This window comes from Mesoplodon densirostris, chromosome 3 (assembly GCF_025265405.1).
Source record: "Mesoplodon densirostris isolate mMesDen1 chromosome 3, mMesDen1 primary haplotype, whole genome shotgun sequence".
Lineage (NCBI taxonomy): Eukaryota > Metazoa > Chordata > Mammalia > Artiodactyla > Ziphiidae > Mesoplodon > Mesoplodon densirostris.
Window position 1 is genome coordinate 172,059,683 of NC_082663.1, and position 25,535 is coordinate 172,085,217.

The window sequence follows — 25,535 nt, forward strand, 5'->3', positions numbered from 1 at the left end:
CTTCTGTGATTGCTGTGGCTAGGACTTCCAAAACTATGTTGAATAATAGTGGTGAGAGTGGACATCCTTCTCTTTTTCCTGATTTTAGAGGAAATACTTTCAGGTTTTCACTGTTGAGAATGATGTTTGCTGTGAGTTTGTCATATGTGGCCTTTATTATGTTGAGGTAGGTTCCCTCTCTGCCCACTTTCTGGAGGGTTTGTATCATAAATCAGTGTTGAATTTTGTCAAAAGCTTTTTCTTCATCTATTGAGCTGATCATATGGTTTTTATTCTTTAGTTTGTTAATATGGTGTATCACAATGATCGTTTTGTGTATATTGAAGAATCCTTGCATCCCTGGTATAAACCCTACTTGATCATAGTGTATGATCCTTTTAATGTGCTGTTGGATTCTGTTTGCTAGTAGTTTGTTGAGGACTTTTGCATCTATGTTCATCAGTCATATTGGTCTGTAATTTTCTTTTTTTGTGATATCTTTGTGTGGTTTCTGTATCAGGGTGATGGTGACCTCATATAATGAGCTTGGGAGTATTCCTTACTCTGCAATTTTTTGGAAGACTTTGGGAAGGATGGGTGTTAGCTCTTCTCTAAATGTTTGATAGAATTCACCTGTGAAGCCATCTGGTCCTGGGCTTTTGTTTGTTGGAAGATTTTTAATCACAGTTTCATTACTTGTGATTGGTCTGTTCATATTTTCTATTTCTTCCTGGTTCAGTCTGGGAAGGTTGTACCTTTCTAAGAATTTGTCCATTTCTTCTGTATTATCCATTTTATTGGGATATAGTTGCTTGTAGTAGTCTCATATGATCCTTTGTATTTCTGCTGTGTCATTTGTAATTTCTTCTTTTTCATTTATAATTTTATTGATTTGAGTCCTCTCCCTCAAACTCTCTTTTCAGTGGCAGGCATCTCTTGATCTCTTGGCCTCACCTTACCTAAAAATTGCTAAACCCTATATTTTAAAACAATGAGTAATTCCAGATTTAGTAACAAATAAGGCTATCTCTTTCATTTGACTATAAGGGCCTTGAGAATAGAGACCATGTCTACACCAACCAATTGATGCTCAGGACATATTTGTTACATATATCTAAACATATCTAAAATTCACTGATATATATCTTTATTTGGAGAAAATGTCTGCATTTTTGAAACCTGAATTAATATATACTCATTGTATATCCCCTAGCTTGTTCCCATCAGGACTTTGTTTGCCATTTAAATGCATATAAACATGCTCATTAGATATACCAATGGGGAAAACATGACCCAGATTTAAAGGACAGTCCTGGGACTTTGGAACAGTGCCTTAATATATTGAAGAAAGGGTTCAAGGTTAGGTGTCCTTAACTTTTTAATGGAGGACAGAAGATGCATCATATTCTTTTTTCTTTTTTTTTTTTTTTTTTGCGGTATGTGGGCCTCTCACTGTTGTGGCCTCTCCCGTTGCGGAGCACAGGCTCCGGATGCGCAGGCCCAGCGGCCATGGCTCACGGGCCCAGCCGCTCCGCGGCATATGGGATCCTCCCAGACCGGGGCACGAACCCGTATCCCCTGCATCGGCAGGCGGACTCTTAACCACTGCGCCACCAGGGAGGCCCAGATGCATCATATTCTATCAGACACAATGCTGTTGGCAAGCTTCCCTTCCGGAGGCTTCCTTCTACTAAGGTGGTGTGATTTTTTTTTTTTTTTTTTTTTTTTTTGCTCCAATAATTTGCATGTGATTAGGAAGCCTCTGGCAAGAGGCAAGTATTTCAGATGAATCCGTGGCTCAAGGAATACCAGGGATTTAGGAAGGCAGTGGAATTTGCCTTTTTGGAGTAGCAAACAGTCTGGAAGTAGCCTCTATAGAACTTTTTGGGAATTACTGCAACTGGGGATCCTTTGAAATATTAAAGACTAAATCTAAAACATCTTTCTGCTTTATTATCATCTGCTCTGACAGGCTGAAAATAATATCAAATGAACTTATTTTGCCCAAGCAAATTCTGTTTCTGCTTTGAAGTGCTTTATTTACAACCTGTACTCAATAAATATATGTCTAACACATGAATGTAAGTTTAACTGCATCTTTTCTAGTAAACTCACATAGGAGATGCCTGATTCATTAACCTTTTCTTGCTAAGAAATTGAGATGTTTCTGGAGAAGACAAACATATATATATATGCATACATATATATATATATATATACACATATACATACACACATATATGTATATATGAAGAGATATTTTATTTTAAATTATTTTCTGCAATGGTCAATGCCTTTTACAGATAACATCTTTAATATAGTTTACATATCCCCATTCACATTTATATTAAATAAATTGTTTTTAAAATTTCACATATACATCAGGACATTTCCATAAAACTCTAAACTTCATTTAAAATAAGGTTCTATTACAGGGAAAAATTACAAAAGACTGGAAATGGGCCAAAAGATTATTGAATGTCATGTGTATCATTCCTCTCCAGGTTATCTCTGCTTTTCTTTCTTTTTTTTTTTTTTGAGCTATTTTACAGGTCTATAAGTTGTAGAAAACTGATAATTATGCATAGATTCTTATCTATAACAATGTGAATTGTGTCCAGTGGAGATTCAGTTGATTATTGATTATTGCCACGTGCAGATTGACCAGTTGTGCCTGTTCTGCATCTGTTAAGCACATTCACTTCAGCATTCGTGATAGGCCAATACAGTCACCTTCCTATCAGATTTTCTTTGGAACATCTAAAGTAACATCCTACTCATTCTCTCCTTAATCAACGAGTTAAGTGTAAGCTTTGACGTGTTCATTTTATATCTATGTGTCTAGACCCTCTTTTGAAAACAGATCTTTGAGCACTAGTACTATAAAAAAAAAAATGAAATAAAAATTCCTGGGGAGGAGTTTAGATAAATCCAAAGGTGTATCCCATAGTACTCATGCCTAGGTAATGGCTAATTTGGTAGAGGCGTGACCTCTCCTTAGGCTCAACTCAGGAGTATTGTCTAGTACTACATAATGAAGCTTTTTCATTCTTCCAAGGGAAGTCTGTTCCCTCCATAGTTTCTTTTTCTAAATGACTTTCTGGAGCTGAGCCCCTACAGCTTCCTTCCAAGGTGGCAGCAGTTTCTTTGATGCCCCTTGAGTTACTTCCTCCCAACCCTCTGAACAATTTCCAAAATTACCTTGCATTTAGAGGATCCAGTCTAGAAAAAGAATACCCTGTCTTGCATTGTCTTGTGCACAACACCCTGATACTTCAGCAGGTAAAGCAGAAATTATGAAATCAGTTCCTCCACCATATTAGCTTTAGAGATGGAACATCATGGCTTTTGTTTTTGTTTCTTATGTAATCTTTTAAACTGCTGTTGTATTCCACACAGGTGTGCTGTGAGTGCCTGTGACGATCATTAATGCCTTATGAAGTGGTGCACTATTTGTTCAATGAAATTCAAAGTGTGTTCTGAACAACTTCAAATGAGAGGTGACTGACTACCTGGATCCCTGACAAATATCTGTGTCTTTGTCTGGTTAAATGGGTGATGAACTAGACAGCTATCCCTGGGCAGAATAAACTACATTTCTGTAAAAGAAGATGTACTTTTACCTTAAATAGATTTAAATAATTGAAGGAAATTTAAAACTGAATAGGTTAAGAGGGAGTTGTAACAATGACTGCTGAAATTATGTCCCAAATAATGCAACAGATTTATTATATTCTGGAGGGGAGATAGTGGACTTTGTTTGGCATTGGATAATCTTAGATTTCGTTTATAAGCACTCCACTGACTATCTGTGATAGATAGACATGTTTCTAACTAAGCATCAGATTATTCATCTGTAAAATTAAAAGAACAATATTCCTGAAGTTAAATGAGGGTGAATTTATATAAGGCATGAAAATGCTTGCTTAACATAGTGTTGACATACTAAATGTACAATAAACACTAGCTATTTTATTAATTAAAATTTTAGAGCTTGAATTGGAAGTCTCTGATTAGGTGTCTCCATTGATTTCCAATGCCCAGTGTGATGCCTTGTATGTAGTAGACACTTAATATCAATAGTACTTTGCTGAATGAATGATTTATTCCACTCCTGAATATGAGAATGAATTCCATTCCTGAGTATTAAAGGGTTAAGCAATGATGGTGAATGACATTGAAAGAAGAAAGGAGGAAAATGAGACAAAGCACAAGTGTGAAAAGCAAACCAATAGATTCCTGTTGGGGCTGGGGGCTGATTTTCCCCAGTTATCCTCTCAGGGTAATTGCATGTGTCAGAAGGAGTCCTTTTAGAGAGAAGATATAAATGGAAGTAAGAAGTGGGTGAAAGAGAAAGGAAGGAGTGAAATACAAAGCAGTTTTATCTTCTGGGTGAAATACTAAAACAAACAAAATGACTAAATTATTACAGGCTGTAATTGGAGCAACCTTTGTGACTTACAAGTTCATTGGGTAAAAGAGTTCTACACATTAGAGCTGACAGAGTTAACTACCTGAAAATCCTTCTGTCCATTGGGTTTGTTCCATGATAGTCTCATGTTCCAATCCTAATCAGAATGCAGGTAGGACTTTTAAAAGAGTGTTATCAAATTAAAAGGCAAAAAAAGCAAACGACTTAAATGTACAGGAATCAGAACCTTGTGTCATGAGTAGAAGTTGACAAAGTAACAGATATTTATTTAGCTTGAAGAAGAAAAGACCCAGGATGATATAAGTTTCTCTAAATACTTAAGGTTCTTAAGGAGTAAAACTTGATTGTACTTATTCAGTGAGACTCCTGGGAGGTAATTGAGAACCATGGATGCAATTTATGAACAGATGAATTTCTAAGAATGAACGCTACCTAGTACTGTAATAAACCTACTCGGGGCTTAGTAGATTTCTTCTCATCAGAGATTCAAGCAGAAGCTGGACCATCATATCTTAGGGATATTACAGGATTGGAGTGGATAAACTTTGAAGGCCCTTCCAACTCCAAGATTTTGTGTTCTGTGATTGCTTAGTTCCAGCCGATGTTGTCAAATTTTCAGACTCCAGGCTGGTTGTGCGTACATCAGAAAACTCTGAGACATATTTAGAGCCCAGAATTTCTTCTGTTCCCATGAAACAGCAGAATATGTGGTCCAAACTTACATTCCTCTCACTTACTTCATTCTTCATGACCTAAACTTCATTCTTCATGACTTAAATGAAATGGGGAGAAAGTGTTTGTCTCTTACACTCTCTGGATTCCTCACTGAGAAATTCTCATCTCACTGGGATACTTTCTGAATAGGAAACATTGACTTTTCCTTTCTCAGAATCACCCAGAGAGATTCACTCAGCATGTGCCCATGCTGGCTTTCCCTTTTCCCCATGTATGACATCAATCAATTTTTACATTTAGACACATTCCAGGCTACATGATAGGAGTGTTTGAGTTCCGGTAACAATAGGAGGTTACAAGGCATTAACTACTGGTGAGTAATGAGACAAATTGTGGGCACATGATAAAATGCAGAGTGATAGATGCGAGAGAGAGCCCTGACTCTAGATATTGAAGGAAACAGCATCAGACACTTCAATTTTCTAAACTTTAGCTTCTTTTTCTGTACCATAGGATTAATTGCCTTTGCCTTGCTTTCTTTCTTTCTTTTTTTAATTTTTATTGAGTTATAATTTACATACCATACAATTCACTTGCTTTACTCGTACAATTCAGTGATTTTTGGTATATTTACTGAGTTGTGTAATTATCACCACAGGCATAGAGGTTTTTTGTTTTTTATTTTGGCCCTACAGTATGTGGGATCTCAGTTCCCCAACCAAGGATCGAACCTGCACCCGCCGCACTAGAAGTGCGGAGTCCTAACCGCTGGACCGCCAAGGAAGTTCCTGCCTTGCTTTTCTTAATGAATAGTTTTGATGCTTAAAGAAGCCAGTCTATTTGAAAACTTCCTATAAATTAATGCTAAAATATGAAAGATGTCGAATATAATGATGTTTGGAAAATTAAATCAATGAATGAATGCATTCTGTTGAGCACACATATACTGTACCTTAAAGTCATATATGTTTAATATCCTTGTTATTTTTGTTGAGTTGGGCTTGTTAAGAGGTTTGCATCAGAACTTCACTCCAATCTAGGCCTGCTTTTCTATGATGTTAGGAAAATCCCTTAAACTTTCTGAGCCATAGTCTTTTTTTAATAAATTTATTTATTTGTTTGTTTATTTATTTTTGGCTATGTTGAATTGTTGCTGCACGCAGGCTTTCTCTAGTTGCGGAGAGCCAGGGCCACTCTTCGTTGTGGTGCGCAGGCTTCTCATTGCAGTGGCTTCTCCTTGGAGTGGCTTCTCTTTGCTGTGGAGCACGGGCTCTAGGCGCGTGGGCTTCAGTAGTTGTAGCACACGGGCTCAGTAGTTGTGGCGCACAGGCTTAGTTGCTCTGCGGCATGTGGGATCTTCATGGACCAGGGATCAAACCCGTGACCCCTGCACTGGCAGGTGGATTCTTAACCACTGCGCCACCAGGGAAATCCCTGGGTCATAGTCTTCTTACCTGTAATAAGGAGAGATTTGCTGTTGCTTTATAACACATTCTTAACAGTTAAGAAAGTCAGTAATGTGAAAGCAGTTAGCACAGTGCCTGGCATATTATAAGCATTCAGACAATAATTGTTAAACTTGAATCTGAGGTTTTAGCAACAGTACATGTCATTTGTAGCAGTACTTGGCTTAAGTCCTTTAAAAAGGCAGCTTTTTCACATCCTTAGAGGCTAGATAAAACAATATTACTTTATTCTTCCTAGTGATCACTAAGGTCCTAAGTTTTCAGCTGCTGGCTTTTGTTTAGCAGGTAAACGGTAAGAAGACTTCCTAGAAGCACAATTAATGCACAAGGTAGCTTGTTGTGTTAGCAGTTTTCAGAAGACAGAGAAACTGTCTCTTCTACCTGGCCCCTTGTAGACACAGTGCCATAATTAGTAAAGTAAATAGATTTCCTCTGTCCTCTTCCCACTTGTGTCTCTTAATATGCATTGTTTTCAGGGAAGACCCTGGCAAGCATCAGGCTTTAGAAAGCAATGATAAAAGGTGACCATAGCAATGAAAATAATGGCAGGAAGTAAAACTGTACTCCATTCTGTTAGTAGAGAGGATGGCTGACCTCTTGTTCCCTCCACTTTGCCTTTTTAAAGAATATTACAGTCTGGCAGGGAGCGAACTTTCACTACTAACAGTAATGGCATTATTGTTCCCTTGAGATGTTTTGGTCCTTTGGAATTCTTCTCTTTCTTTCATGGGGCAGGTAGCCAAATAAAGCAGCCTACTTGGTTCTCCATTATATGTTCGTTGCCCATGTCCTGACCCTAGTAAAAATGCAGTTTTCATGGGATGAATGAATGAATGAAATGGAAGTGATTTATCTCAAAACACATGCTGCAAGAAGCAGAAAATTTGTTCCAGATGGGCTCCAATAGCTACTGTTCACGATAAGTTCAATGTTACTGAGTGGAACTTCCTGTCAGATTCTACTACAAAAGAAAAATATGGAACCTATGCAAAGTATATATTACAGCCCACACAAAGAAATACCCTGAAGAATCAGAGAAAACATTTTGTATCTGAGAAAGATTTTGTGTGAAAACAAGAGGGGATTATAAAAGCTGTCTAACCTATGAAATTAAAGCAAGCAGATGTGAAGTGGGGAAAATCTAAAATTAGAAAAATACATTTGATGAACAACAAAATTACTAAATTAAAAATAAAGAGAGAGAAAAATCAAACAAGTATAGAGGACAAAAATGAGATATTCACTGAGATCCACAGTATAAAAATAAAGTGATATAATAGTTGAAAGACATTAATATATACAGCAGTTGCAGTTTCTATGTATGAGGATGACTCAGTTTTGGGGGGAGAGTGGGTGGTGTTGGAAAGAATGCACAGAGAAGAAATATTCAGTGAAACGTGCAGCACATACTCAGAATGTTCTTGAGAGGAAGATTTGAACATACAGATGAATAAAATTCACAAAGTGTAAAAAATTCGTACCTAGATATGTTATTTTAATTTTATTTTAAATTTAAGAATTTTAATTTTCCCCTTTAGATATCAAGGGGAAAAATGTTGCCTACATGGGAAAGAAAACGGCTGTCTTAGAATTTTCCTCTATAGCATGAAAGACTCAAAGGCAATGCAATGATGTTGAGGGTTTTGACGAAAAAGAATTTTGGCTTGAAAAGTCTATATTGGGGCTTCCTGGTGGTGCAGTGGTTGAGAGACCGCCTGCCGATTCAGGGGACATGGGTTCGTGCCCCGGTCTGGGAAGATCCCACGTGCCGCGGAGCAGCTGGGCCCCGTGAGCCATGGCCGCTGGGCCTGCATGTCCGGGGCCTGTGCTCCACAACGGGAGAGGCCACAGCAGTGAGAGGCCTGCGTACCGCCCAAAAAAAAAAGAAAAAAAAAAAAAATGTCTATATTGATTTAAGTTGTCATCTGTATGCAAACAGAGAGATAGATGATAGAGAGCACATATGTGTGTATGTATTTTCAGAAATCTTGGGGATAAATTAAAAATCTGTCATAAATCCTTTATGATGGAAATACATACACATGCATACACAGCCTGAAAAATACATTTAAAAATTTAAGATTAGGTAAGCGATGGTATAAAATAACTAATAATGTTCAATAAAACAGGTTATTCAAAGTGTAATGTTATAAAACTGAATCTTCTCTGGATACAGCTGTTTTCAATTCAAGAGGGGAATGGAGGAGGAAGCCTCATTTTGACTTCAAGCTTAAGCCACCTTCTCCAATATTCAGAAGCCCTTCGTTCAGTGAGTTAGAGAGTATTGCTCCAGATTAATAAAGTAAAATTCTGTTTCCGATTTGGATATTCATCCTTGATTATATGCTCCCCTAATTGTTCAACCGCAGAGAGCAGAAAGATTAAGTTGTGGCCCCTTTAACCGCTAATATGCAATTGACATGGGACTGTTCTCTTGGAATCGTTAAGTACAGTGTTATTACTGAGTTAAACCCCTCTTCATTTCACTTCCAGTGTTAAGAATAAATCACCACCATTTTTTTAAAAAGAGTATTTAATTACGCATTTTGAAAAGACAACCTTCTCAGCCTTGCTGAGACTCTAGGGGTCTTTCACAGGAGAGGCTCCTTTGAAAGGTAAGAGACATTGAAAATTCTATATTGACCCAGCTCTGGGAGCTTTATGGAAAGATCATTAGTGACAAGAGTGACAAGAGTAAAAGGGCTTTAAGCATTTATTTAAAGTAAAAGATTGCTGGGAATTCCCTGAAGGTCCAGTGGTTAGGACTCCGTGCTTCCACTGCCGGGGGCCTGAGTTCCATCCCTGGTCAGGGAACTAAGATCCCACAAACCAAGTGGTGCAGCCTTAAAAAATTTTTTTAAAAAGGAAAAGATTACTATGAGAAAGAGTTTCTCCACTACTGTATATACTCTTTAACTGGGGTGTTTTTAAGAGATTACAAAACAGCCAGGCAACTTTTCCACATGTTTTGCATTCATGGCAATACTATGAATGGCTACAGAGTGTGAGGTTTCAGTCTTCCTTGGTTGTGTAAAGAGATTTCTAGTTATATTCAAAGAGCTAAATAAATAGGGAGAGATATACAAATTTCAGACTCCTGAGAAAGCAGTTACTTCAAGGCTTCTGGGCTTTGAAGAGAATTGCTTTTCGGTGAGGAAGAGAGAAAAGGGGAGAGGAGAGGGAAGAGAAAGGTGGTGGGAAAATAATTGCAAGTCCTATTAGTAAAGCTATATGACATATCTTTCATTTACTACCAGTCTATCCTTGGCCAAAGTCCAAAATAAATGTTTGAAAGCAGGGTTTTATTTAACACTATGATAACCAAAATTTACCAAACAGAATTCACTGGGGAAAAAAATGTGAATGGAGAATAATTATACTTCATTTTATGTAATTTATCCTGTTAGTTTTTTTGTTTGTTTGTTTGTTTGTTTGTTTGTTTTTTGCGATACTCACTGTTGTGGCCTCTCCCATTGCGGAGCACAGGCTCTGGATGCTCAGGCTCAGTGGCCATGGCTCACGGGCTCAGCCGCTCCGCGGCATGTGGGATCTTCCTGGACCGAGACATGAACCCGTGTCCCCTGCATCGGCAGGCGGACTCTCAACCACTGTGCCACCAGGGAAGCCCGTATCCTGTTAGTTTTAAAGGGGATCCTGAGAATCTTCTACGTTAAGTTTTCTCATAAACCTGAAGATTACAGCTTCCAATAATTTAATTTAGCGTCTGCTAGATTTAATTACGGTTGAGCAGTGCTGAACTCACTGGCAAATGATGATAACACCTTTCAGATGCTGAAATCACTGGCAGAATTGCTCACCTCCTTTAATCAGATGCGTGTCCTCACTGTTCATCCAGCACCTTGGCATCATCACGCTCTTTGGAGTAACACCATTCTTCCCTTAATGAGATCAAACTATAGCCATTGTTTAAGGTTCATATCAAGTACTTTTCTTCCATGAAACTGTCTCCTACATCTCCATCCCACATGGACTTTCACATTCTCTTATTTCTTAGTTGTAGATATAATTAAATTGACGTGATTTAACCATGAACTGACTCCTATTAACGCAGGAGGGTTATCCTTGTATCCTGACCTTGAACTTAACCAATGCTACTCGAGAACAACTTTATCTTAGTGATCCATTGTTTCCTTTTGTATTCTTTCTTACCTGTGTTCTTTTTTGAAATATATATATATATATATAATAAAAATTAAAAATAGATATACATTTATATTTGTATATTGAATTTAGCCCAGTACTGGCACAGAAGTTTATAGTTCCCATCTCCTTTTTCCATTCTCCTTTTCCTTTCTTTTGCCCTTAATGAACAAAGATGCTAATTCATATATTTCAGTTCTGGGTAAATTGGGTTCTTGACAGGCACTTAACATATATTTACAGATTAAAAGCTGAATGAAAAAGAGTAATGGTATTCTCTCTACAACAGTGGGTCTTTTTTAAAAAAGTCCCTGGGAAAGAATAATTGTTCTATTTTCATGATAGACTTTATTTAAAGAGAAAAACAGACAGAAGAACAAATGGTCAGCCCGAATTAGTATTATAGCTTGTGTCAAGAAGGTAGAGTCTAGAAGGCTATGGCTTTCTTTCTCACTCTGTCAAGCTAAACCATGTAATAAACGTGTTTCTATAGGCTAATTTACATCTGTGGTCAAGGGAAATCAGTATAGCTAAGAATACACTTTGGAATGTTAAAGAATTAAAATACTTCTGGAGGTTTTTAGTATTACTTTTCCCTTTAGTAAATTGTTATGTTTAGATAAAATCTGGAATAGAGACTCTCCTTAGTAGCAGGATTCCCTTCTCTTGTCTCCCCATTGAGCAACCTGCTTTTATGGGACAAATAATTTGTTAAGCTGCTTGTAGTGAGAACACAGGCCCTGAGTTTGTTCAAGTAATAATGATGGTGGTCACAAAAGTGCCTTTTTTAAAGGGTAGATGGTTACAGGGCTTTGACTTAGCGGGTAAGTCATCAGGGGCTGGAGCAGAGTTGCTTGAAGGGGGCGGTTATTGGCTGCAGAGAAAAGAGCTGGCAAGGAGGAAGGGAGACTGTTGTGTCTGAAAGCAAAAGACAAAATTACAAAGTGAACAAACATATCTACTCTGTATTTTTAGTAAGTGGTCAAAAATATAACATATGCATCTTTTAGGTAACCTCCTTAACAAACCTTTTCCCAACTCTGCCTATAATCAGTCTTGGAGGGATTTGAAACTTACATCCAAAGAAGTCTCTGATACAGGAAAACCATGACTCCTGCAGTCTTCTTTATGTCTGTTTTTCAAGGATGTAAAAAAATGCTACCACTTCAGGGTCAGTGCAGGCAAAGGCAGAAGCTGACAGTGGGAGGACACCCAATGTGAACAATAGTTTGTCAAGGTTCAAGGCAAAAACTACAACACAGATGAAAAATTTTATAGGGTATCTTCTCATGAGTACCACCTGCCCCAGGACTTTTACCTACTCTTCTGCCTTCGTTTCCCTTGTGGAAGATAGATATTTTCTTCATGTTACTATACCACAACGTGGGGTGCTGTTGATGACTATTATAATTATTATTATGGTACTATTACTATGTACTGGGTAGTTTTCTAAACATTTTCCATGTATTCAAATAGATCCCTACCATTATTTATATCATCTTGAGTATCCACCCGTGGGGTTTGGTCTTACAGCAAGACCTATTCCTCACCCCTCCCCTGTCCACCAGAAAATCTATGGAACACACACATACACATCAGCAGCAACAACCACGATCCAGAAATACATTTCCCAAAGACAGAGGTTATTCATTCCAAAATAATACCATGGAAGGATTCACATAGATGTTTAAGTGAGCTTTGGCACCTTAGGTCCTGCAGACAGACGTAGCTATTGAGACAGGCAGCAGACTTTCATTAGTACTACCCAGGAAATTCACAACCTGGAAGTTAATATTGCAGAGAGAAATATTACACAAGAGGAAATAAGCTATAAAAACGAGTCTTTGTTGTATATCTTAACAGCTGCAATATAACTATATTCCTGTGAAGAGCTAAAATGTAAAGTGATTAAAAAGTGATAGCAAACGTCTCCCTGTTTCAAAAGTTTGTCCATAATTTTCCTTCCTTGAGTGCTTTCAGTTATTCATTCATTGAATATTTTCTAAATCTTTGCGATAAATTCAAATAAATAAAATAAAACAAAATAATTGAATGTCTTCTAATGGGAGTTCATAGTTAAATGAGGCCTGATCTTATTTAAACCTCCTGAATGATATAGTGGCTTTTCAATAAAGAGAATATCTCTACCCTAGGATAAGGTTTACTTACTTTATCATGATAGAAAGAAGATAAGACATGGTAAAGATGTAAGACTACAAGATGAAAAGGATATGAACCTGTTATATAATAACAGTAGATGACATAGAACAAATACAAAATAAATCTTAATACACTAGACGATACATTGAAATCAGCTTATGGTCTGGACAGGAACTAAATCCTCAATGTGGAAAATGGAAAATATTGGCCACCTTCTCTTACAGTAGCTAGAATATCCCTTCAGAGTCAATTCATCTGGTTAATATTTCCTAGAACCAAAGGGGGAGCATCTGACCTGTTTGTTGAAATTTATCATAGACTGTTTAATGTGGGACTGGCAATATGTACCTTGAAACTGGACTAGGAACCAATGGATGAAAATCAAACTTAGGATCTCAGAGTTATCCAACAGAAAATTACTCCTGGCTCTAGTCCTAGTATTTTCCTTGGCATCTATTATTCTTCAACCATTGAACATCTCCATTTAAAACTACCTGGCTTTAGTCCTCAAACATAGGTTGTGAATATATAATATCTAGCAATAATACTAGCTGCGCTAGATCAGGTTTATAGGGCTATAAAACATTTCCTGATGGTTAATTTTATTGTTTGGTGAGGTCTGTGGTATTGTCACTCTAACATAATTCTACAGAAGAGGGATTAAAATAGACTCACCTCATCCAATGATACCTCTGGTGGTGATGAATAGGTCAGCTAAGATGCCTGCAATATAGACTCAGGAGAATTATAAAGGCATAATAGAACCCATTTCAACACACACACACACACAGAATTCTTTAATTATTGAAATTCCTTCATAAAACTTTTGGTAAAGAATTTTATAAGCAAAGCAGTTTGAAAGGTTGGAAAATAATTAAGTGGATGCATGTTAATTTTTTCCCTTTTTGATTCATGAATTACATGATGCTAGATAGCCTTCTTTTTTTGTTGTTTGTTTTTTTTTGTTTTTTGCAGTATGCGGGCCTCTCACTGTTGTGGCCTCCCCCGTTGCGGAGCACAGGCTCCGGACGCGCAGGCTCTGGACGCGCAGGCTCAGCGGCCATGGCTCACGGGCCCAGCCGCTCCGCGGCATATGGGATCCTCCCAGACCGGGGCACGAACCCGTATCCCCTGCATCGGCAGGCGGACTCCCAACCACTTGCGCCACCAGGGAGGCCCTAGATAGCCTTCTATGTCCTCCACATCATCTTTCCTATTATATAGCCTGCTCTCTGCCTCCCAAAGGCTAACCTTTATTTATTCCTTGTTCTCTTCCATTGGGTTGCAAATGGAAATACAGATAGAGGGCATTCAGGGTGTTTATTCACCCAACTCTGTGGTTTCTCCTTGGCCTGGCTGCATCCTTTAACTAAAGGTCAAATCTCCTCTCCAGGTGGCCATCTCCACATGACACTCTTTAAGAATTTCTATAATTACTCTGTCCACTCACCCCTTCAGGGGTGCACACAGCCGTGGTATTGACACGGCCGCATCTTTGGAAATAGCCCTTTATTAAACTCCCTTGAGTAATCCAATTTGAATATGCCATCTGTTTCCTGCTGGCACCCTGACTGATATACACATGACCAGATCTCAAAACTTAGTAACACTAGGTATCTTCTGATGATTGAATAGCTTTATTTTAATAATTCAGAAACTAATTCCAAGAGGTTCTTTCTATTCACAAGTCACAACCAATAGAGCAAGATCTGCTAAACTTCGTGGATTGCTCTTCCCATCAGATACTGTCATCATGTTCCTCTTATTTTGTTTTTACAGGATTTTCCAAAAGTATCTCCCTTTAACATAAAAAAAGAATTGAATAGCCTACTTCAAGCCTTTTTATACCATCCACAGGCCTCATACCAACCTTCACAATTGAATTTCTTTCCCTTCTTTCTTTAGAATTGGTTTCAGTGTCTTCACCTTTGAAAAGCCATGCCAGATTGTACAGTGTTGAGATCTGTGCCACTTTTCTGTGTTCCTTTAATACTTTATAGTTACTATGATATAACATGTATTAAAAATGTTGAAATTGCTTATATAATTGGTATCTATATCCATATATATAATATGAGATCCTTGAAGACAAGAACCCTGTCTTGTTCATTTGTGCATCCATTACATCTACCCCAGTACTGGCACATAGTAGGCACTCAGTACAGCAGTCCTTTCTTGTCTGTGGGGGATATGTTCCAAGACTCCCTGTGGACTCCTGATACCAGGGATAGTATCAAACCCTATATATACACTATTTTTTTTCTTATACATATTATAAAGTTTGATTTATAAATTAGGCACAGTAAGAGAACATCCAAATTGCCAGCATCAATACTCTTGTGCTTTGTGGCCATTATTAAGTAAAATAAGGGTTACTTGAACACAAGCATTATGATACTGTGATAGTAGATCTGATAACCAAGAAGGCTACTAAGTGACTAATAAGTAGAATACTCTAGAGAAAGAAAAGGATGATTCTCATCCCAGGCAGGATGGAGTGGGAGGGCTTGAGATATCATCATGTTACTCAAAATGGTGTGCAATTTAAAACTGATAAATCGTTTATTTCTGGAATTTTCCATTAATATTTTTGGACCATGATTGACTGCAGGTAACTGAAACCACAGAAATTGAAACCACAGATAAGTGGGAACTACAGTACTGTGGGATAGAGCTATGACCATAGTAAAGTTGGATTCGGCTCACCTAGCATTATGCCTACAACCCACACAACTCCCCTAGATTTGAGAAGACACAATAGGGATTATAGAACAGCCCAATTCTCTATAATTTTTAACTCCCCATGACTTATATAATGGTCAAATATTAGACAGTGTGATGCCTATGTGTTGAGAGCTCAGCGTTAACATTATGAATACAGTTCATTAAGGTGTTGTTGAAGCAACAAGGAAAATACAAAGATTAAATTTATTTTTTAATACAATGATAATTTTATTGTTACTGTTCCAGAAAGTATATCAATACACCTCTATCTTTTCTACACCAATATTTCATTAGGGGCATATTTTATTTTCAAATCTTCACACAATGTATTAGATGCATTTAATCCTTAATGGGATTTCTTCCTTCAATAGCTCAACAGTTCATTCTGGCATGCACTTGTAAAATCCCTCTCTATTATTCAGTTCACTTTACGAGAAAGCTAAAGAACCTGTGTTCTAAAAAATGATAATATTTTGCATTTATATAATTTATTTTAAGAAATAGCTTATAGTAATTTGGACCTTGAAATTTTTCGTGACATAAGTCCTTATGTACCCAAGGAATGGTTAAAAAATACATAAATATATGTATTTTTCGCAATGAATAAAATGTAAGTGGAATAAATAAACAAATGAATGAACGAGAAATTTGAAACAGCCAAAAATTTGAAACAGCCGAATCATAGCAAGTTTGCATCATATAATTTGCCAGGTTATACAGGAACAGAGTGAGACATTGAAATATTCTTCCATGAATGTTTAGACACCTCTTGAGTCTGCTACAGTATAAACTGTGATAATTCCATACCGTGTAAATATTTCCAGCTAAAAAAATACACTAGAAAAAGCTTAGAACTTTTATAGTGTTCTCCAAGACAGTAGATACTATAGTAATGGTATATTCACATTTACAAACATTTAGTAAAGAAAAAATACTGTAGCAGATACTGTGTGGTACAAAGATAAAATGACACAGTCCTACTGTTAAAGTAGAATAATCATACCTAACAAATAACAGTGTTTTAATAAATACTTTTTTGGATAAATGAATAAAAATGCAAAGAAATATCATTAATAACTAAAATATATGTCACATCTATGGGCCTAGCATTATAAATATATTTGTTTTAATTTTCTTCTTAGAAATTTCTGAAGTAGGTATTATTATTTCAGTTTCACCAATTAGGAAGCTAAAATTGAAGAGGCTAATCATTCTATTCAAGGCATAAAAATTGGAAGCCATAGTACTGTGGTCTGAACTCATGTTAATCTGAGCTCAAAGTCTGTGCTTTTTCCATGAAATAAACCACCTGTCGAGTGCTAGAAAGAAACCATATACAATGAGAGAGGTCCTAATACCTACCAAATAATAGATGCAAGTAATTGTTATCCAAAGGACATGTTTCGTGCTATTCAACAGTTTGATGGAATAAGAGCTCAGGACTCTGAGGTTTAAAAACAAGAACAAGGAAAAACAGCAAATTGCCTCTCACTGTCTTACTGTCTCCTGGATGTTAGGCTTTCTGATGAGAATTCAGCTTGATCACAGGTATTAAAAATAGAAATAATGATTATTTAACCCCTCCTGTTAGCCATATTGAATATTCTGTTTATCTGTTTATTTGCATTACCTCATTTTATTTTTAGACAACCACATAAGTTAGCTTCTACTGTATCTAAACATGTGATAAGACAATCCATATTTAGGAAAATTAAGTACTAACACATGGTAATAGCACTCATAAATGGCAGATTAGACTGAAAACCAGGCCCATCAAAGTCCACCGACATACATACACTACCAAGTGTAAAATAGTTAGCTAGTGGGAAGCAGCAGCATAGCACAGGGAGATCAGCTCCGTGCTTTGCGAAGACCTAGAGGGGTGGGATGGGTGGGTGGGAGGGAGACGCAAAAGGGAGGGGATATGGGAATATATGTATGCATATGGCTGATTCACTTTGTTGTACAACAGAAATTAACACAGTTATTGTGAAGCAATTATACTCCGATAAAGATCTCTTAAAAATAATAAAAAATAAATAAAAAGCCCCCCCAAAAAGTCCATCATCATATTTTTATGCTATAATGTTTACTCTCTAGGTTTCTCTAGACAACTCTCTCCTTCACACCATGATAGGCTTGGCTTTGGTTTCTTTCAAACGTCATTTGTTTGTGTACAACTTTCATAATTTTTGTACATATCATCAATACTGCAACTAGTCAACACTAACACTTACATAGTGCCTACAATATTCTGGTCACTGTTCTGCACATTTATTTGTATTAACAATGTTAATCCTCCAATAATCCTATAGGTAAATATTACCATCTCTGTTTTATACTTAAACAAGTTCATTTCTAAAGAAGTTAAGTGACAATTTATATTGTAGTCTGACCTGAGTTTAAGTTCTTAAATGTTATACAATATTACTTGTCAATATTATCATATTACTAAATAGTTTTCTTAAATAGATTCACTATGCATACATTTATTTTTAAAAATCTGTATTCATTGTCACTATAAACACTAGTTAAATGTTTTCCTAATACTTTTTTTTAATTGAAGTACATTTGATTTACAATTTCATGCTAGTTTCAGGTATTCAGCACAGCAATTCAGTCATATATGTATATATATATATATATATATATATATACATATGTGTATATATATATATATATTTATTTATTCTTCTTCAGATTCTCTTCCCTTATAGGTTCTTGTAGAATATTGAGTAGAGTTCCCTGTGCTATACAGTAGGTCCTTGCTGGTTATCTGTTTTATATATAGTAGTGTGTATGTGTTAATCCCAAACTCCTAATTTATCCCTCCCCCATACTCTCCCTTCTCCTTTGGTAACCATAAATTTGTTTTCTTTGTCTGTTAGTCTCTGTCTGTTTTAGAAATAAATTCATTTATATCTTTTATTTTTTGTTCCACATATAAGTGATATTGTATGATATTTATCTTCCTCTGACTGGCTTACTTCAATTAGTATGATAATCTCCAGGTCCATCCATGTTGTTGCAAATGGCATTATTTCATTTTTTTATGGATAAGTAATATTCCATTGTATATATATTACCACATCTTCTTTTCCACTCATCTGTTGATAGACATTTAGGTTGCTTCCATGTCTTGGCTATTGTAAATAGTGCTGCAATGAACACTGGGGTGCATGTATCTTTTCAAATTATACTTTTCTCTGGATATATGCCCAGGAGTGGGATTTCAGGATCATATGATAGCTCTCTTTTTAGTTCTTAAAGGAACCTCCATACTGTTCTCCATAGTGGCTATACCAATTTAAATTCCCACCAACAGTGTAGGAGGGTTCCTTTTTCTCCACATCCTCTCCAGCATTTATTATTTGTAGGCTTTTTGATGATGACCATTCCAACCTGTGTGAGGTGATACCTCATTGTAGTTTTGATCTGCGTTTCTCTAATCATTAGTGATGTTGAACATCTTTTCACGTGCCTCCTGGCCATGCTGTATATATTCTTTGGAGAAATATCTATTTAGGTCTTCTGCCCATATTTCGATTGGGTTGTCTTTTTGATATTGAGCTGTATGAGCTGTTTGTATATTTTGGGAATTACGTCCTTGTCAGTCGCATCGTTTGCAAATATTTTCTCTCATTTTGTAGGTTGTCTTTTCGTTTTATGTTTTCCTTTGCTGTGCAAAAGCTTATAAGTTTAATTAGGTCCTATTTGTTTATTTTTATTTTTATTTCCATTATTCTAGGAGATGGATCCAGAAAGATATTGCTGCAATTTATGTCAAAGAGTGTCCTGCCTATGTTTTCCTCTAGGAGTTTTTTTTTTTTTTTTTTTTTTTTTTTTTTTTTTTTGCGGTATGCGGGCCTCTCACTGTTGTGGCCTCCCCCGCCGCGGAGCACAGGCTCCGGACGCGCAGGCCCAGCGGCCACGGCTCACGGGCCCAGCCGCTCCGCGGCACATGGGATCCTCCCAGACCGGGGCACGAACCCGCATCCCCTGCATCGGCAGGCGGACTCTCAACCACTTGCGCCACCAGGGAGGCCCCCTCTAGGAGTTTTATAGTATCTGGTCTTACATTTAGGTCTTTAATCCATTTTGAGTTTATTTTTGTATATGGTGTTAGCGAATGTTCTGAATTCATTGTTTTACATGTAGCTGTCTCATTTTCCTAGCACCACTTATTGAAGAAACCGTCTTTTCTCCGTTGTATATCCTTGCCTCCTTTGTCATGGATTAATTGACCATAGATACTTGGGTTTATCTCTGGGCTTTCTATCCTGTTACATTGATCCATGTGTCTTTTTTTGGTGCCACTCCCGTACAGTTTTGATTACTGTAGTTTTGTAGTGTAGTCTAAAGTCAGGGAGCCTGATTCCTCCAGCTCTATTTTTCTTTCTCAGGGTTGCTTTGGCTGTTCAGGGTCTTTTGTGTTTCCATACAGATTTTTAAAATTTTTTTTCTAGTTCTGTAAAAACTGCCATTGGTAATTTGATAGGGATTGCATTGAATCAGTAGATCACCTTGGTTAATATAGTCATTTTGACAGTATATCCAAGAACATTACATATATTGCCATCAGTTTGTGTCATCTTTGACTTAATTTCATCAGCATCTTATATAGTTTTCAGAGTACAGGTCTTTGGCTTCCTTAGGTAGGTTTATGCCCAGGTATTTTATTCTTTTTTGATGCTATGGTAAATGGAATTGTTTCCTTAATTTCTCTTTCTGGTCTTTCCTTGTTAGTGTATAGAAATGCAACAGATTTCTGGGAATTCCCTGGCAGTCCAGTGGTTGGGACTCCATGCTTTCACTGCTAAGGGCGTGAGTTCGATCCCTGGTCAGGGAACTAAGATCCTGCAAGCCGTGCAGTATGGCCAAAAAAAAAACCAAAGAAAAAATGAAACAGATTTCTGTGTATTAATTTTGTATCCTGCACCTTAATGAATTCATTGATGAGTTCTAGTAGTTTTCTGGTAGCATCTTTAGGATTTTCTATGTATAGTGTCATGTCATCTGCAAACAGTGACAGTTTCACTTCTTCTTTTCCAGTTTTTTTTTGTTTGTTTGTTTTTGTTTTTTTTTTTTTGTGGTACGTGGGCCTCTCACCACTGCGGCCTCTCCCATTGAGGAGCACAGGCTCCAGACGCACAGGCTTAGCGGCCATGGCCCATGGGCCCAGCCGCTCCGCAGCACGTGGGATCACTCCCAGACTGGGACACGAACCCATGTCCCCCGCATCAGCAGGTGGACTCTCAACCACTGCGCCACCAGGGAAGCCCCTTCTTTTCCAGTTTTGATCCCTTTTATTTCTTTTCCTTCTCTGGTTTCTGTGGCTAGGACTTCCTAAATTATGTTGAATAAAACTGGTGAGAGTGGACATCCTTGTCTTGTTCCTGATCTTAGAGGAAATGCTTTCAGCTTTCCACCATTGAGTATGATATTAGCTGTGGATTTGTCATATATGGCCTTTATTATGTCGTTAGGTTCCCTCTATGCCTACTTTCTGGAGAGTTTTTATCATAAATGGATGTTGAATTTTATCAAAAGCTTTTTCTCTATCTATTGAGATGATATGGTTTTTGTTCCTCAATTTGTTAATATGGTGTATCACACTGATTGATTTGGAAATACTGAAAAATCCTTGCATCCCTGGGATAAATCCCACTAGGTCATGGTGTATGATCATTTTAATGTAATGTTGGATTCAGTTTGCTAGTATTTTGTTGAGGATTTTTGTATCTATGTTCATCAGTGATATTGGCCTGTAATTTTCTTTTCTTCTAGTAGCTTTGTCTGGTGTTGGTATCAGGTGATGGTGGCGTCATAGAATGAGTTTGAAAGTGTTCCTTTCTCTGCAATTTTTTGGAATAGTTTCAGAAGGATACATGTTAACTCTTGTCTAAATGTTTGGTAGAATTCACCTGTGAAGCCATCTGGTCCTGGGCTTTTGTTCGTTGGGAGTTTTTTAATCATGGAATCAATTGCAGTATTTGTAATTGGTCTGTTTCTATTTTCTATTTCTTCCTGGTTTAGTCTTGTGAAACTGTACCTTTCTAAGAATGTGTCCATTTCTTCTAGGTTGTCCAATTTATTAGCAAGCTACTTGTAGTAGTCTCTTACTGTAATTTTTATCATGAGACTCTTGCTTCAACACATATATAATGCCAAATATTTAATTTATATCACCTTTAAATTGAAATTTCATAAATAGATTTTTGTTAAACAGCCATAGAAGCATGAATCCATAAAACTCATCCACCTACCCCTAAGTAGAGTGTTAGTCAACAAAACAGATATTGGTTTTACCTCTGCTGGATCATCTCAACATGTATGCAATATTAGCTTTCATTTTCTCTCTACCTCACATATTACTCATGACACAAATTAGATGCTAGAATTATTCTGATCCATAACAAGCAAGATCAATCTTATGGAATATTTTGTGCCATAGATATGAAGGTACAAATATCATATACCAGTAGACATTAATCAATATAACTGCAATAATGACTATTTAGATGACAATTTTCTCCTCAGGATTTCCTTCTTAGTCTCATTTACTGCAAGGATAGCAAATGGGTTTCAACTCTTATTTTACCCTTTGTAGAGGGTAAGCTCATTTCCTCTTGTGCATTGCTCCTAAAATCAGTGTTTACAACTGTGCCCAGAATATGGTGCTCAAGAAATGCTCAGGAAATGCTTATTGAATGGATGAATAGTGCTTGATAGAGAATTGTCTTGACAAAGTTTTTTTTGCCCATTCTCTAACCTCACTGTTAAAGAGTGATATTGCCTTTTTATATAGGCAGAAATAATGAAATTTACCTCACACATCAGTCAACCTTGTAGAACAATGCTTCTTCAACACATACGTAGAAGCAGATTACTTGAGGATCCTATTAAAATGTAGATTCTGAACCAGTAGGCATGGAGCCCCAAATCTGTTGATTTAACAAGTTATCATGGGCTCCCAATGTTGTTGGTTTTCAGGCAACACTAGAGTATCATGGAGCTAGACTGAACAGTAGTCCTTGTTAAAACCCAGATTGTCCCACGCACAGAGATTCTGACTCAGTAAATCTTCAGTGGAGCCTGATAATTTGCATTTCTAAGAAGTTATGAGCAGATGCTGATGCTCCTTTTTCCTTTACTACACTTTGAGAACCACGGATCCAGAATATGTCCATAAGAAGGGGTGCAATCTCCTCACCCCACCATCTCCCAATAATGATACATGAACCAACAGGTTTTAAGGCATATTAAGTCTCCTTGAATTTTATGACCCAACTTGGGTTATTTCCAGTTGCTGGTGCTTCCTTTCTCAGCATTCCAGAAAGAGCCCTGGACTACCATCCATTTAAAAGATTTCTAAGAAAGCAATAACATTTGCAAAATAACTTCTTATATATGTGTTGAGGGATGAAGAGACTCTAACTCACACATTTAGATATTATAGAAATTCTCTGGAGTTTCAAGCTGAATCATCTATCCCTCTAAAGAGAAAATCTGGTATCTATAGATATGTGTCAGTCACAGCTCAAGACACTTTTCCTCTTTTTAGGGAGCTTTAAATTAAACAGAGCAGAGTCATAAGCATGATTGTAACTGGCATTTATCCATAATGAGCTATCTATAGCACAGTTGAGGAGGTATTGACTAATCTTTTGGAAAGTTTCATTTATCACTCTTCTATGAACTGTGAAATCGTTTTCAGAATCTGGTGCATCTAGCTCTGTGGTTTATCATTTATCATCATGATATTGGGAAAACAAAGACCACATTCTGCCATTTGAGTCCCTAGAGAAAATATTAAAGAGAAAAGAAGAATCTGATGATTTCTGGGAATGTAATTTGCATAGGCCAAGGAGAAAATACTTTGTAAGTTTGAAGTCCAGGAAGCAAAAGGTTCATCATGATTTACACTTTCATGGCTACATTCTGATCTCTTTAAAATTTAAGTATTTGTGAATTAAAATGTATTCTTCAACATATCTGTAGGAGAGGAAGGGGAGGAGCCTTTTGCACTTGTAATTTGCGGTCTCACAATTGAAATAAGCTGCTGATTAGAACTGCTTGTTAGATGACTGAGAACAATGATAATTTCATGGGTTTTTATCCATGAAATACTTGTTGGTGAAACATTCTCTTGTATTTACAATGCACAGATTTTCATATACTTAATGCCTGTCTTGGTTAACCTTGCCTAGCATCAGAACCAGGGCAAGACCAATTAACAACTTTCCTTTAGAATTCAGTTTTCCTTTCTAGTGCAGAATAACAATTAATTTTTAAACAAATCACACAAATCTATTGATCAATTATGTTCATTGGTACCTGCTATATTTCTTTTACAGTACGGATGCAGATTCAGGCAGTGTTTCTTATGCTAATGCCTGTGATACAGTCTAGGGCTTTGCTTATATTCTCGGATAGTACAGGAAAAAAAAAATCAATGGTGCTAGATTTTAATCGGAGGTTTGGCAAGTGGTAACTGTGTTAACACTGGCCAAGTCACTTAAAATTTCTGTCTTCACCCATAAAATGGGAGCACCAAAACTTATCTCACAATGTTGTTGCAAAGACTAAATCAGGTTGTTTATTAATGCCTATAGCATAGTACTTGACACTTATAAACCCTCACTAAATTATAATTGTTATTGTCATTGCAACATTATTTTTTCTCATAAAGGCATATACAACTCCAACAGATTAATTCTATAAGAAAAGCACTGTAAAGAAAACTTAATAGAAGATTTTTCAAACTCAGGGTCTTCAAAACATTGCTCTGATTTGAAAAGCAATAGGCACTCTTCCCTCACAGCATGTCACAGTGTATTGTTATATTCCTATGCACAAAACTGCATATATTTCTAAAATCCATTTTGAAGTATAATACATATAAGAAATCAAATGATTTCTTGCTTTCTCTACAGTTTTATTGTGACACAAGACAGGTACTAGTAAGGGACATTACTTTTAAAATACAAGTTTAGATGTAGAGCTAATCTCATTGTTTTTAATTCTTTTTGAAATGAATGTTTTTTTTGTTTCATTTTTTGTCTTGTTTTTTAACATCTTTATTGGAGTATAATTGCTTTACAATGGTGTGTTAGTTTCTGCTTTATAACAAAGTGAATCAGTTATACATATACATATGTCCCCATATCTCTTCCCTCTTGCCTCTCCCTCCCTCCCACCCTCCCTATCCCACCCCTCTAGGTGGTCACAAAGCACGGAACTGATCTCCCTGTGCTATGCAGCTGCTTCCCACTAGCTATCTATTTTACGTTTGGTAGTGTATATATGTCCATGCCTCTCTCTCACTTTGTCACAGCTTACCCTTCCCCCTCCCCATATCCTCAAGTCCATTCTCTAGTAGGTTTGCATCTTTATTCCCATCTTGCCCCTAGGTTCTTCTGATCATTTTTTTCTCTCTCTTTTTTTTTTGTTTTTAAGATTCCATATATATGTGTTAGCATACGGTATTTGTTTTTCTCTTTCTGACTTACTTCACTCTGTATGACAGTCTCTAGGTCCATCCACCTCACTACAAATAACTCAGTTTCATTTCTTTTTATGGCTGAGTAATATTCCATTGTATATATGTGCCACATCTTCTTTATCCATTCATCTGTTGATGGACACTTAGGTTGCTTCCATGTCCTGGCTATTGTAAATAGAGCTGCAATGAACATTTTGGTACATGACTCTTTTTTTCTTTTTTTTTTTTTTTTTTTTCTTTTTGCTGTATGCGGGCCTCTCACTGTTGTGGCCTCTCCCGTTGCGGAGCACAGGCTCCGGATGCGCAGGCCCAGCGGCCATGGCTCACGGGCCCAGCCGCTCCGCGGCATATGGGATCCTCCCAGACCGGGGCACGAACCCGTATCCCCTGCATCGGCAGGCGGACTCTTAACCACTGCACCACCAGGGAGGCC